A 16,412-nucleotide genomic window follows, 5' to 3' on the forward strand; every position below is an offset into this window, starting at 1 on the left:
GCACAACCCCCATCTGTGGATGTCGGGCCTTCATACCACCCTCATGGAGCCTGTTTCTGACCATTTGAGTGGACACATTCACATTTGAGGTCATTTTGCAGGGCTCTGGCAATGCTCCTCCTTGCACAAAAGCGGAGGTAGCGGTCCTGCTGCTGGGTTGTTGCCTTTCTACGGCCTCCTCCACTTCTCCTGATGTACTGGCCTGTCTCCTGGTAGCATCTCCATGCTCTGGACACTACGCTGACAAGACACAGCAAATCTTCATTGATGTGCCATTCTGGATGAACTGCACTACCTGAGCCACTTTAGTGGGTTGTAGACTCAGTCTCATGCTACCACTAGAGTGAAAGCACTGCCAGCATTCAAAAGTGACAAACATCAGCCAGGAGGAATAGGAACTGAGAAGTGGTCTGTGGTCACCACCTGCAGAACCACTCCTTTATTGGGGTGTCTTGCTAATTGCCTATAATTTCCACCGGTTGTCTTTTCCATTTGCACAACAGCATGTGAAATTGATTTTCAATCAGTGTTGCTTACTGAGTGGACAGTGTGATTTCACAGAAGTGTGATTGACTTGGAGTTACATTGTGTTGTTTAAGTGTTACCCTTATTTTTTTGAGCAGTGTATTTCCATCTACAGACCCATGTGAGGGCTTGTTTTTTTGTGTGACCAATTGTTACTTGTAATGACATCACTCATTTTGCCATAAAATGTACGGCAAACCCAAAAAGTTATTTTTTGTGTGAGGAAAATTAAAAGAAAACAGAAATTTTGTATATTTTGGAGGGTTTCTTTTTTGCGCTGTACACTTTACGCTTGAGAAACAAACATGATTTCTTTATTCTGTGGGTCAATACGATTACAATAATACCCATGGTTATATGCTTTTTTTATTATTGTACTACTTTAAAAAAAAAAAAAAAACTTTTTTTCACAAAATAAGTATGTTTAAAATTGCCCTATTTTGACCACCTATAACTTTCTCATATTTCCATATACGGGGCTGTATGAGGGCTCATTTTTTGCACCCTGATCTGTACTTTTTTTTAGTACCACATTTGCATATATCTGAGTATTTGATCGCATTTTATAATTTTTGGGGGGAATGTGATGTGACCAAAACACAGCAATTTTGGACTTTGTTTTTGGAATCATTTACATTATATTTTGCAGGCGATCAGATCACCCATTTAAAGCGCCGTATTGCCTAAAATGCAGTGATCTGTATTGATCATGGCATCTGAGGGGTTAATGGCGGACATGAGTGTGATCGCTGATGTACGTCATTACTGGCAGGTCCCTGATAGTAGCTGGGACCTGCTGTGCATGATGCACTGCTTCGGTGCTCGCGTCATGCATAGGGTGTAAATGTACATCCTGGTGCGTTAAGTACATTTACGTCCTGTGTCCTTAAGAGGTTAAAAAAAGAAAGAAAAGAAAACAAAGTGAAACTCCAGATAATCCTTTTAAGCTAGTTCATATGTTGTCATAAATAATTCTGCTTTGTTTGCTTTAGGTTACTTTGTTGTCAAATTTACTTCATATTATAACCAGAAAGATTTGGTGCTCAGAGCCAAGACTAAAATGTAAAGCATGCACCTATGTTATCTGTAATCTGGTACAGCAGTTGCCCTCTAAATGTACATTACGGCTTACCTTAAACAATACCAGAACGCACATACAGCATTCCGAAACCACAGAAGCCAGCTATTACCAAATTTGGTCTCAAGAAAAGCGGTGCAATGAAAATATAAAATCGATTCCAGAATAATTATTCCAAGCGATTCATCTCGGAGCCAGCTGTGACTGGAGACGTAGGAACACCAGGACAATTGAATTAAGACACATTGGTCATATTAGCCTTACCCCAGGCTAGATACAATTGCACACACTCCGCCAGTAAAGAAAACAGGTCACTGCTTCAGACACTTAGCTATCAAGGGAGAAGAAGTGCACCAGTGGAGTCACTGCTGAGTCTGTGCCAGGTCATTGGCTATTCTACAAGTGTTTTCATTTTCTTTTCTTGTAAACTCTTTTTGAAGAAAAAAGACGTATTGTTCTTACATTATTCTATGTACATAGATTTAATCAAAAGAATGACAATCCTCTCTTTTATTTACCCAGTAGGGAAAGAGCTTTTATGTTCTGAAGAGCTCAAGACAGAACGACATATTGTAGGCTGAGTTTAAAGGGGTATTCCAGGAAAAACCTTTTTTTTTAATATATATATATATCAACTGGCTTCGGAAAGTTAAACAGATTTGTAAATTACTTCTATTAAAAAATCTTAATCCTTCCAATAGTTATTAGCTTCTGAAGTTTTCTGTCTAACTGCTCAATGATGATGTCACGTCCCGGGAGCTGTGCATTATGGGAGAATATCCCCATAGGAGCTGCACAGCTCCCGGGACGTGAGTCATCAGAGAGCAGTTAGAAAACAAGAACTCAACTTCAGAAGCTAATAACTATTGGAAGGATTAAGATTTTTTAATAGAAGTAATTTACAAATCTGTTTAACTTTCCAGAGCCAGTTGATATATAAAAAAAAGTTTTGGCCTGGAATACCCCTTTAAGGAGAAAGCACTTCCCATAAAGTACAGCTGCTTGTGATGTCCTGTCTTTCTGGAAATGTATGACACCTGGGTGTTACCATTCCTTTCGTCAATAGGGAGTTTTCTTTCACTGTCTGACACAGTCCAATCAGTGGTGACAGTGTCAGACATATGGGCCCACTCTCTAAACAATTTCCGCAATTAAAGGGGTACACCGTTGCCCAGCATTTGGAACAAACTGTTCCGAACGCTGGAACTGGCGCCGGGAGCTTGTGAAGTCATAGCACCACCTGCTCATGACATCACGCCCCGCCCCCTCAACGGCTGTCATGCCCCCTCCCACAGACTTGCATTGAGGGGGTGACATCAGGAGGGGCGGTACTATGACATCACGAGGTCTCGGCGCCGGCTCCAGCATTTGGAACAGTCTGTTCCAAACGCTGAGCAGCGATGTACCCCTTTAAATAAAAGAACACAATTATTACTGAATCACCCATTGTGTAATGTCCTTAGATTAGTGGACCCCAAACTTTGGCTCTACAGCTGTTGTTAAAAATGACAACTGTTAGGTTATGTTAGAATTGTAGCAGCAGATAGAGAGTCACAGATTGTGGACCAGTGTCAATAGGTGCCCATATACTTTATACTAAAATCAGCCAATGCCACAACAAAGGTGTTTAATCTACTGTCTAATGTGTATGACGGCCTCCCGACTTTCAAGATATTGGATTTTTATCAGCCAACCATTTTATTGTTGGAAGGATAAGCCACCATCATAGCTGTCTGGCTGCAGCTTACCCCACCCCATAGACAACACATGAACGTTAGGCAATGCTGAACATTCACATGTATGCGGAGGTCGGGAGAGATAACTCAGCTGAACAAATGTATGGTCACCTTTAGATAAATGCTTTACTTTATGAACTAATTAACAACATCCTTAAAGCAGTTGTCCCACCATGGATATCCACAGGGAATAAGTGATCGTAAGTGATAGTAACCACAGATAGGGAATACGTGATCATAAGAGTCTGCTGGGACCCTAGACAATGCAGAGAACGTGGGCCTAAGTCTACCATCAGAATACAGTGGTGGGCACGTATGTATGTTCACTGCCGCTCCATTCCTTCTCTATGGGAGACAAAGGAGATAGCCAATAAATGACTCTCATAAAGAATGAATGGAGCGGCTTTGCACATATGTTACTGCTTTTCCATTTTGACGTTAGCCTTGGATCACCCTGAGTTCAGATACATGTTTCCTATCCTATGGTTAGGTAATAAGTTGGTATGGTTTGATATATAATATAAAACCTACATATAGCCGGTTATTATCTGTAATAAGATCCCATGCCCTTCCTTCATCTGTTAGATTCATCCGAGATAATAAAAGTAGTAGATGAGGACAACATAAAAATCCTACAGAAAAAAAGGACATTACTCAAGTGCGCAAATGTATGCTGGAATCCTGGCCACTGGGTCATAGAAGAAACCTGCTACTCTGAAACTGATATACACTGAAACTTATAAAAGCACTCAAATTTTGTGGGAAAAAAAAGGCTTTTGTCCAAATATAGATGACAAAAAGAAACACGTGCTACTAGTAACGTCTGTGAGAGATTTACTTGGAACATATGAGAGAAAGGTATTTGCATACAGATTGTAAAAAGTGTCGCCAACTTCATTAAAAAGTACTCTGCAGCAGATTTAAAGGGTCTGGGCTTTGCATGGGCAGCTTTCCATATTGCAAGTGTTGATGACTTAAATCTTCCATAATCCTGCGCCAGTCGCTGGCTGCTAACTGACACAGTATCACGTGAGACTTAATTCAGCTTTAGCAGAATTGCTAAGTTTTTGCTTATGCCAAAATTACAGTGAAAACAGGACAGTAGCTATAGAGATTTTAACAACCTATGATCCTAAATATTTGGATGAGTCAGATAATGTAACACTAGTACCTGAATAATGTAAATATCTTAGTCCCTGACAACTGTGCTCCCAAAGCATTATGCACAATTAGGACTGAGACTGTAATGTGTCTTCTAGGGTTGGGGTCAATGATGGAACAGTGGTGTCACCTAATAAAGGGTGTTTGGCCTATGACATCGCAAAAGAAAGTTTCACCAGACAGACAATGTTTTGTTGGTCCCCTTTCCCCCCCAAAAGACAAAAAGTAATGTTAAATACAGTATGTGAGACTAAACCTTCTGCTCTACAGAAGGAGAATGAAGATCCTGCAGTTATGGTGGTGCACGAAGCCAAAAACTAGGATCTGTAGCTCTCTAGTAGCTCCTGAGGACAGGTTCAACAAAGACTAATCATCCGGTGGCCGAAAGAACTAAGTTATAGTACTTATCACATAAATAACATTTTAAAAACCTCAATAGGTATGCTATAAATGTCCGATCAGTAGGAGCCCAAAGCTAAAAGTGGCCATACACCTTTAATGGAATACTTGTGAGAAAAAAGACCAATGGATCCAGGCGCTGCTCTATCCAGGTATACACAGGATGCAGGTAAGTGTTCTTAATCAAGCAATTTTATTGAACACAAAACAACAAAAGGATCATGATGCGTTTCGGGGTAAATTCCCCTTCCTCAGAGATCATCTGAGGAAGGGGAATTTACCCCGAAACGCGTCATGATCCTTTTGTTGTTTTGTGTTCAATAAAATTGCTTGATTAAGAACACTTACCTGCATCCTGTGTATACCTGGATAGAGCAGCGCCTGGATCCATTGGTCTTTTTTCTCACAAGTATTCCAGTTTCTACAGGGCGTTGACACGCTCCTGTGACCATCAGGCTCGGCAGCTCATCCAACTCTATCTGGTACCCCAATCAAGGGGTGATATGCGCAATTCTTCTACTTTAAGGTGAGCGGCCACCCTGACTTAAGTCCTGGGTGTACATTCAGCATACTTTTTGGTTCCCTCACCTGCCAAGGGTAATACACGAGGCGCTGCCTCCCGGTTGTCTTTTTTGTCTTTATTTCTTCATACACCTTTAATAGCTGCTGGCCCAATTAGCTATCTCTCCCATAGTGTTGCTCGCGAATATGGCACTATATATAAAAAATTACGAATATTCGCTTTTTTTGTTTTGACAGTACACATCACAGTGATCATCCTTCTCTGCTTCCAGCTTGTGTGGTGTAAAGAAGGCTCTAATACTACTGTGTGAGACCGCTGGGCGAATATTGATCCCTCCCTTCTGCTGCTTCTATCAAGTAACACTGGTATACTTGCTATAAAGTTCATAGATTTTCACATATGCGAATTTTCGCATATGCGAAAAAACGCGAATATTACGAACATGCGAAGTTAGCAGATATATGACGAATATTTGTCCATATATTCGCGAAATATCGTGAATTCGAATATGGCCTATGCCGCTGCAGTTCATTGATTTAAAGCGCCCGCTTTAAATCAATGATCTGCAGCCGTGTCGCCGGGGGGATAAATAGCCGATAACTTATACCGGAATATCGGTATAAGTTATCGGCTATCGGCCCTAACCTCCACAGAGTATCGGTATCGGCCTTAAAAAATCAATATTGGTCAATCCCTTCAGATAGTTTGCAAGTCTGGCTGACTTTTGAGTAAAGTGTATGTGGACCTTAAGGGTTGGCTATGTGTATGTAAACACTTTTCACCAAAGTCTAAAAGTCTATATAAGAGATAGAAACAGTCCATCTGCCTGACAATTCTGCCTCAGTTTGGCCCAGTTTAAATGAGAATAAAGCTGAAAAATGGCAGATCTATCATAGATATATATACCACAGCAGAAATACATGTGCTTGCCGCCAAAACACCCCAATTCACCTGAATAGAAGTGATTTCCAACTGCAAATAGTTCTCCAACATATCTATTACATGTGAATATACCCTACTAAGGTAAGGTCAACTGGAGGGGCACGGATCCAATGCAAGTAGCAGCTCACGTGTGCAGGCTTGGTGTGAACTATTACATTAAATGGACTTCATGTAATGTTGCCTCACTACTAGTCATTAATATTAGCAACAATATCTAATAATATGTGTACTAAAAGTGCTCGCACAGCAAATGCGGTCATATGCATCTTTTTTTTGGCCTCTTAAAAAGATTCCATACTCTATTGCATAAACTACATTTCCCTTCTCCATACATGTGTTACTGTAACTTATATGTTTCCCCTTAATGTAAATATTTTGACAGCAAAACTCTTTGGGATCAAACCAAAATATCAATTTCTAGGAAAGCCAGTAAAATGTAACAAACTTAATAAAATTCTACTGACATGTTTGTTAAAGGGAAAGCCATAGAACTGACATAGCCACCATTACACCGGCCTCTAGGGTGTCAGGCAGCTTTCCCAGACTCTTACAAATCTCCCTTGATAAGTAGTCATATAACACCCGCTCCCACACTGCCACAGTCGCTATAGGGGTCTAGAAAAGTGGTCAAAGGGGCTTACCAAGCTTTCCCACAAACAGGAGGCAGGTTCCTTTTTCGTACTTTTTTTTTTGCTAGAAAGGATTCTGCATCTGCTTCACCTTGATTTTCATGCCATGCTGCCATGCTTTTGCTGTGGTTTTGACCAAGTATTTCGGGGGGTATTTATCAATTTTGCCTGTTGACAGTTTCTTTTTACCCTTTTTTTTCACTTTGGTTTTTGTGAACATGCACCAAATTTATCATTTGGTGCAAGTTGTTAGTAATTTTGGCACAAATGTTGAAATCAGCTGTTCACAGAGCCTTTTACACAGAACTTACCACCACAGAGGACGCGTATTTTACCCTGTAGAGCAGCCATATTGGAGTCCCTCCTGCAGTATATCAGCAAGCGGCGTGAGTTATTTTCTTTTGTGGGGTTTATAGCCACCATGTGAAATGGATTTTATTTTCAAATAGAGTCGGTTTTTTTTTTTGGTTACTTTAGTGCAGTGGTCTTAAACCTGCGGACCTCCAGATGTTGCCAAACTGCAACTCCAAGCATGCCCGGACAGCCAACGGCTGTCCGGGCATGCTGGGAGTTGTAGTTTTGCAACATCTGGAGGTCCGCAGGTTGGAGACCACTGCTTTAGTGCTTACCTTTCCTGAACCTGTGTGGCCATGTCCAATGCTGGCTCAACAGAGGGTGAAGGTTCCTCAGAGACAACTATGTCGCAGGATAGTATCGAGCAGCCCTGGAGACGTCACTGCTTTCACAAAAAAAAAAAAATGTAATGTATTTTGACGCCCTTACATTTTCTGACATTGCTAAATGTGTTTTCCATGTGCAAAATTTTTTGGCGGTGATTTGTGCCAAAAAAAAACCCTAAAGGCGCAAAATTGCGCTAAAGATCGATTGGCGCAAATGATGAATTACTGACTAAAGTTAAAATCACACACAGGACAGTGTGATTTTGATAAAGTTGTAAAAATGACAGTGGAGAAAATGCGCCAAACTTTGGCGCAAAAAGACACTGCGCCAAAGCATTGCGCCAAAGTTACTTTAAAAAAACCCACATAAATCCTTTGATAAATACCCCTCTTAACCCCTATTTTTTTAGACTAATCTCCATCCATGCTATTGTCCATGCCATTTCGCATTAAAAAAAGTAACAAGTCACTTATTTTTTTAATGCAAAGGTCGCTTGGAAACATCTGCACTGTATGAACCATGCAGTTGATTCCTATTGAAATCAATGTGGCATCCCTGTGGGGGGGAAAAAAAAAAAACAATATAAGGTTACATTCACACATACAGGATCCTGCGTAGATTTGATGCGCAGGAATTGTAACTGCCGATTAGAAGCTGTGCTCAATCATTTAGTTTACATTGAAATCTGCGGCAGAAAATCCTGTGCATCAAATCCTGCGCATCAAATCTGCGTACGTGTGAACGCACCCTAAAAACAGAACACAACAAATACCATAACCCCTATTTTCTGCTAAGGTACTGTAGGAAATAAATAAGTTTGGGTCAGAAGAAACAGCAGTGCATGTCTTAAAGGGGTACTTCCACCCTAGACATCTTATCCCCTATCCAAAGGATAGGGGATAAGATGTCTGATCGCGGGGGTCCTGCCGCTGGGGACCCCCGTAATATTGCATGCGGCACCCACCTGTTTCTTGTCCGGAAGCGCTGGAGGGTCTGGGTCGCGACTATGGGAACGGAAGTCCGTGATGTCAGGACTCCGCCCCCGTGTGACGTCACGCCCCGTCCCCTCAATGCAAGTCTATGGGAGGGGGCGTGACGGCCGTCACGCCCCCTCCCATAGACTTGCATTGAGGGGACAGTGTAACATCACACGGGGTGGAGTCATGACATCACAAACTTCCGTTCCCATAGTCGCGACCCAGACCCTCCAGCGCTTCCGGACAAGAAACAGGTGGGTGCCGCATGCAATATTACGGGGGTCCCCAGCGGCAGGACCCCCGCGATCAGACATCTTATCCTCTATCCTTTGGATAGGGGATAAGATGTCTAGGGTGGGAGTACCCCTTTAAGGACACAATAAGGGCATTACAATGTGTCCGTATTATGATCATCTGAAGCCAGCCTACCTTCACAGAAGACAACACAAGGAATTGCTTTTAGATTAGTGATAAAATGACTTTACCTTATAGGAGGCAGAACACAAATCTAACAGAGCGCTGGAGGAGAAGCAGGCACATAAATATTCCGCACAAAGCCTGTCCCACCTTCAGATGGTTCAGAGAGGGGAGAAACATGTCAGGCTCCTGTTGGGATGTGAGTTATGAGGTTTTTTCCAGCCCTGTCTCCTGGTAATACTAATCTCTGTTCTGTCAGACTACACATGATATATGCCCAACTGAACGGCTTGTTGAAAATCCCTTTTATTCCACAGTTCCTGGGGCAGACAGGTTCTCCAGTCACTAGACAACCTAAAAGAACCTTACGAAACACACAGGATATCTGAGGGATTACAGGCTGAAAGGACATTGAGGGGCAGGCGTCATACACTTTCTAGCAGTAGAGCCGCACTTATTAGTGACCTATAATTCTATAATGCAGTGTTCCCCCAACCTTTGTCTCTAGCTGTTGCAAAACTACAACTCCCAGCAAGCCTTGACAGCCAAGGGCTGGGAATCACAGCTGGAGAGCCACAGGTTGGGGAGCACTGCTATAATGCATATTATGGGAAAAAGAGGAGTCTGCAGCACATAACAGATCCTGGATCCGGGACTAGACACAAAAGAGAAAGGTTTACAGTGTCCCCTCCGTCTAAATGACAGCAAGGAACAACCTGAGGCAGCATGTGATCAGCACCTTGTGAACATAGCAGCTTTGTTCTGTCAGGGGGGATTACAGAGGGCACGTGACCTTGTAACCAGTCGGACAGTTCTGATCTGTTTGCTGGTAACAATCGACACTATCCTCTCAACTTCACAAAAGAAGGCATTGTATTAATCCTCTATGTTGCCTGTACAATGTGTGAGAAGTAGGCAATGCTGGACCAATCTGGTAAAGCTGGGCCCCTCAGGTAAAGCTGGGCCCCTCAGGTAAAGCTGGACCAATCAGGTAAAGCTGGGCCCCTCAGGTAATGCTGGGCCCCTCAGGTAATACTGGACCCCTCAGGTATTGCTGGGCACCTAAGTTAATGCTGGGATCCTTTGGTAAAGCTGGGCCTAAGGTAATCCTGGGCTCCTCGGGCAATGCTGGGCCCCTAAGGTAATGCTGGCCCCTCAGGTAATGCTGGACCCCAAAGGCAATGCTGGACACCAAGGGCAATGCTGGCCCCCTAAGTAATATGGAGTTTATCAGGTAATGCTTGGCTCCTCAGGTAATGCTCAGCCCCTTGGGTAATGTTCGGCTCCTCAGGTAATGCTGGGCACCTAAGGTAATGCTGGGATACTTTGGTAAAGCTGGGCCCCTAAGGTAATCCTGGACCCTCGGGCAATGCTGGGCCCCTAAGGTAATGCTGGCCCCTCAGTCAATACTGGGTCCATAAGGCAATGCTGGACCCTCAGGTAATAATGGGCCCCTCAGGTAATGCTAAGCCCTTCCAGTAATGCTGGGCCCCTAAGGTAATGCTGGGCCCCTCAGGTAATAATGAGCCCCTCAGGTAATAATGAGCCCCTCAGGTAATGTTCAGCCCCTCAGGTAATGCTGTGCCCTTCAGGTAATAATGAGCCCCTCAGGTAATGCTGGGCCCCTCAGGTAATAATGAGCCCCTCAGGTAATGCTGGGCCCCTCAGGTAATGTTCAGCCCCTCAGGTAATGCTGGGCCCCTCAGGTAATGTTCAGCCCCTCAGGTAATGTTGGGCCCCTCAGGTAATAATGAGCCCCTCAGGTAATGTTCAGCCCCTCAGGTAATGCTGTGCCCTTCAGGTAATAATGAGCCCCTCAGGTAATGTTCAGCCCCTCAGGTAATGCTGGGCCCCTCAGGTAATAATGAGCCCCTCAGGTAATGCTGGGCCCCTCAGGTAATAATGAGCCCCTCAGGTAATGCTGGGCCCCTCAGGTAATAATGAGCCCCTCAGGTAATGCTGGGCCCCTCAGGTAATAATGAGCCCCTCAGGTAATAATGAGCCCCTCAGGAAATAATGAGCCCCTCGGGTAATAATGAGCCCCTCGGGTAATGTTGGGCCCCTCAGGTAATAATGAGCCCCTCAGGTAATGCTGGGCCCCTCAGGTAATGCTGGGCCCCTCAGGTAATAATGAGCCCCTCAGGTAATAATGAGCCCCTCAGGAAATAATGAGCCCTTCGGGTAATAATGAGCCCCTCAGGTAATGCTGGGCCCCTCAGGTAATGCTGGGCCCCTCAGGTAATAATGAGCCCCTCAGGTAATGCTGGGCCCCTCAGGTAATAATGAGCCCCTCAGGTAATAATGGGCCCCTCAGGTAATGCTGGGCCCCTCAGGTAATAATGAGCCCCTCAGGTAATAATGGGCCCCTCAGGTAATAATGGGCCCCTCAGGTAATAATGGGCCCCTCAGGTAATAATGAGCCCCTCAGGTAATGTTGGGCCCCTCAGGTAATAATGAGCCCCTCAGGTAATGCTGGGCCCCTCAGGTAATAATGAGCCCCTCAGGTAATGCTGGGCCCCTCAGGTAATAATGAGCCCCTCAGGTAATAATGGGCCCCTCAGGTAATGCTGGGCCCCTCAGGTAATAATGAGCCCCTCAGGTAATAATGGGCCCCTCAGGTAATAATGGGCCCCTCAGGTAATAATGGGCCCCTCAGGTAATAATGAGCCCCTCAGGTAATGTTGGGCCCCTCAGGTAATAATGAGCCCCTCAGGTAATGCTGGGCCCCTCAGGTAATAATGAGCTCCTCAGGTAATGTTGGGCCCCTCAGGTAATGTTGGGCCCCTCGGGTAATGATGAGCTCCTCGGGTAATGTTGGGCCCCTCAGGTAATGCTGGGCCCCTCAGGTAATAATGAGCCCCTCAGGTAATGTTGGGCCCCTCGGGTAATGTTGGGCCCCTCAGGTAATAATGAGCCCCTTGGGTAATGTTGGGCCCCTCAGGTAATAATGAGCTCCTCAGGTAATGTTGGGCCCCTCGGGTAATGTTGGGCCCCTCGGGTAATAATGAGCCCCTCGGGTAATGTTGGGCCCCTCAGGTAATGCTGGGCCCCTCAGGTAATAATGAGCCCCTTAGGTAATGTTGGGCCCCTCGGGTAATGTTGGGCCCCTCAGGTAATAATGAGCCCCTTGGGTAATGTTGGGCCCCTCAGGTAATAATGAGCCCCTTAGGTAATGTTGGGCCCCTCGGGTAATGTTGGGCCCCTCAGGTAATAATGAGCCCCTTGGGTAATGTTGGGCCCCTCAGGTAATGCTGGGCCCCTCAGGTAATAATGAGCCCCTCAGGTGATGTTGGGCCCCTCGGGTAATATTGGGCCCCTCGGGTAATAATGAGCCCCTCAGGTAATGTTGGGCCCCTCGGGTAATGTTGGGCCCCTCGGGTAATAATGAGCCCCTTGGGTAATGCTGGGCCCCTCAGGTAATGTTGGGCCCCTCAGGTAATGTTGGGCCCCTCGGGTAATAATGAGCCCCTTGGGTAATGTTGGGCTGCTCCAGAAAGGTCAGCACACTGAATAACATCTCTGAGGTCAAATGGTGATCACCCTTCATAGCCAAAAGCTTAGAAAACAGTCCAATGATGGTGATGATGATGATGATGATGATGATGGTGATGATAATGATGGTGATGATGATGGTGATGATGATGATCCATACCCATCACAGGCCCATGTATCATTTCTCATCATTTCTACACTGATCAGATGGGACTATGGCTACATGTCACATTCTGCGCCACTACTGACTATGACTGAATGCGTCTACATGAAGAAATGTACATTGTAAGGACTATCCCTCGGGTATACAGACACAGCAGAGCGGAATTAGTCAGGTGTAGCAGTGGTGAGTGTGTCATCTACATGTCTTATGTGTGGGTCTACAGAAGCCTTACAGAACTGCAACCCCGAAGTGAAGAGGCTATGTCAGCTCTGCTACATCTGTACAGAGAATGGAGACAGGTTATACAGGGGCAGTATAATAGGAGGGAAGGTGCAGCCGGTGTCACCCCTGAGAACAAAGCTCTGGGGGCAGCCCCGTTACCATGGATACAATCATTCAGCATCTGCTCCCAGGTCCGCACACAGGACCAGTCCCCACAGATCATCATGTCAGCCAGCAGTCACCTCTCAGCAGTGTCCCTACACTACAGCATCCCCCCGGCCCCGGCCCCGGGCTCAGCATGCTCAAATCACCTTTGTCTCCTCGATAGAAGCCTCCAGAGTCCGTCCGGGGAAGAGATGTGTCCGGAGCGGCGGCAGCTGCAGCACTGAGCGGCCTCCCAGTCACTGAACAGCCAGCAGGCCAGCCTCCTCACACACACACAGGGTTAATCCAGGCAGCAGGGCACGCCCCCTACATGACGTCACCAGCAGCACCAATGGCTTCTTAGTCACCAGTTTCTTATTCACAGAAGATGATTTTTGGTTGTTTTTACTGGTTTCTTAATAAAACGAACTTAAATTAATAATAAATTATATTAAAATAAAGGGCACTGAGGTAAATGCATGTAAAATCAGCCGAGAATTCTAAACAGCTGGCACAGAAATGGGCATCGTAGTGAACACCTAATATTGTAATATTAAAAGCCAATTGACTTTGGGTCACTCATCTGACAATGCCAACACACACAGAGGAACACCACAATGAAATCAGTTAAGTTCAGCCTGACCCACAGTGTTTCTGGGTACAAAAATTGGCATCAACGTGGGCAGAGGGGCACATTTTACTGATTTCAATACGTAACTGGTGTTTACAAGGGGTTAAGTGAATTTGGACCCCTTATCTGACACTGCTAGCATACAGACAGGGATGACTTGTCTCAAAATCAAGTTCAGACTGGTCCGAAATGGTTCTGGGTACAAAAACTGGCATTAAAGTGGGCAGAGGGGCACATTCACTGGTTCAGATAGCACAGAGGCTATGCCCATCACTGGTTCAGATAGCACAGAGGCTATGCCCATCACTGGTTCAGATAGCACAGAGGCTATGCCCATCACTGGTTCAGATAGCACAGAGGCTATGCCCATCACTGGTTCAGATAGCACAGAGGCTATGCCCATCACTGGTTCAGATAGCACAGAGGCTATGCCCATCACTGGTTCAGATAGCACAGAGGCTATGCCCATCACTGGTTCAGATAGCACAGAGGCTAGGCCCACCACTGGTTCAGATAGCACAGAGGCTATGCCCATCACTGGTTCAGATAGCACAGAGGCTATGCCCATCACTGGTTCAGATAGCACAGAGGCTATGCCCACCACTGGTTCAGATAGCACAGAGGCTATGCCCATCACTGGTTCAGATAGCACAAAGGCTATGCCCATCACTGGTTCAGATAGCACAGAGGCTATGCCCATCACTGGTTCAGATAGCACAGAGGCTATGACCATCACTGGTTCAGATAGCACAGAGGCTATGCCCATCACTGGTTCATATAGCACAGAGGCTATGCCCATCACTGGTTCAGATAGCACAGAGGCTATGCCCATCACTGGTTCAGATAGCACAGAGGCTATGCCCATCACTGGTTCAGATAGCACAGAGGCTATGCCCATCACTGGTTCAGATAGCACAGAGGCTATGCCCATCACTGGTTCAGATAGCACAGAGGCTATGCCCATCACTGGTTCAGATAGCACAGAGGCTATGCCCATCACTGGTTCAGATAGCACAGAGGCTATGCCCATCACTGGTTCATATACCACAGAGGCTATGCCCATCACTGGTTCAGATAGCACAGAGGCTATGCCCATCACTGGTTCAGATAGCACAGAGGCTATGCCCATCACTGGTTCAGATAGCACAGAGGCTATGCCCATCACTGGTTCAGATAGCACAGAGGCTATGCCCATCACTGGTTCAGATAGCACAGAGGCTATGCCCATCACTGGTTCAGATAGCACAGAGGCTATGCCCATCACTGGTTCAGATAGCACAGAGGCTATGCCCATCACTGGTTCATATACCACAGAGGCTATGCCCATCACTGGTTCAGATAGCACAGAGGCATAGAGAGGGATGCCCAGCATTAAAATCAGTTCAGTCTTGCCTAAAATGGTTCCAGACATAAAACCTGGCATCACAGTGGGCAGATGGGCACATTTTACTTATCTAATCAGTAAATGTAGGGCATCCCTCACTCTGTGTTGGCAGTGTCAGATCAGTGTCCCAAATTATTTATCCCTTTAAAATAATCAGTTACTTGTTCTAATTGGTTAAATGTGCTCATCTGCCCAGTTTAATGCCAGTTTTTATGTCCAGAAGCACACTGGGCCGGGTTGAACTGAACTGATTTTGATGTAGGGCATCCCTCTGTGTGTGTTGGCAGTGTCAGATCACTGTGTTGCTGACAAGAGAAGAGGGCAACAAATCTAAAGGACAAATAATCCAAGATCTGTGTAGAGGATTAACGAACTATAACTCCAAAGATACTACTACAACTTTATAAAAAAAAAAAAAAAACTAAAAAAAAAAACAATCATGTACAAAAAATACACAACACAATGGCACAAAAGTACCAAAAGTGTTTGGTGCCTTTGTGTTGTGTATCTTTGTACATGATTGTTTATTTGTTTGTTTTTTTGTTATTATTTCATGTCAGATTAGTGTCAATTCACTTCTAAAATCAAAATAATATGGGATGGGATATTTATCAAAACCTGTCCAGAGGAAAAGTTGCCCAGTTGCCCATAGCAACTAATTAGCTCGCTTCTTTCATATTTAACAAGGCCTCTGCAAAATGAAAGAAGCGATCTGATTGGTTGTTATGGGCAACTGTGCAACTTTTCCTTTGCATAGGTTTTGATAAATCTCCCCCTATGTGTCCATTTGAATGCCCATTTCTGTTCCATCTAAAAGTTTAAGCTAACTTCAGATGCATTCACCATACTCAAGTCACCTTATTGGCTTTCTTGCATTGCTGTGAGTTGTAGTTTTGCAACATCTGGAGGTCCAAAGTTGGGAGACCGCTGCCTTATGGGCAGATTTCCTTCAAAGATATGGGCTTACTTCATGTATTTTCTTTTGTATCATTTAACTTGTCCCCAGACAACAGAGAAGTGCAGTGAGACACTGTGGCTGAGCCCAGTAAGCAATAGCTCATGGTATATTTCACACTGTCATGTGGCTAAGCCTGGTATAAATACACAACTGTGGTTATCAGGTGACTGTCACTAAGGTGGGATATACAGTACAGAAGGATTTATATCATACAAAAATCCAAATTCCCTTTTAGTAATGGATAAATATAGATCTCCCAGTAGCTATATAATAATTAGAGGTGGTTACCAAGACACGCCGGAAAAAGCCCACAAGGACAATCACCTCCATCGTGGTATACACATCCAGAA

General features: G+C 44.8%; 1 protein-coding gene across 4 annotated transcripts in view; it reads right to left on the minus strand.

Annotated features, from left to right (window-relative positions):
* SNCAIP (synuclein alpha interacting protein) overlaps nucleotides 1-13,414 on the minus strand; it is a 266,108-nt gene extending 252,694 nt beyond the window's left edge. For 2 of the 4 annotated variants that reach the window (XM_056537348.1, XM_056537346.1), the window contains exon 1: nucleotides 13,257-13,414. The gene's annotated coding sequence lies outside the window, so the exon portion shown is untranslated. Of the gene's footprint in view, nucleotides 1-7,622; nucleotides 7,730-13,256 lie in introns of all 4 variants that reach the window. The other 2 variants (XM_056537347.1, XM_056537349.1) reach the window with 2 other exon arrangements.
* Nucleotides 13,415-16,412: the final 2,998 nt, after the last annotated feature.

This window comes from Hyla sarda, chromosome 1 (assembly GCF_029499605.1).
Source record: "Hyla sarda isolate aHylSar1 chromosome 1, aHylSar1.hap1, whole genome shotgun sequence".
NCBI lineage: Eukaryota > Metazoa > Chordata > Amphibia > Anura > Hylidae > Hyla > Hyla sarda.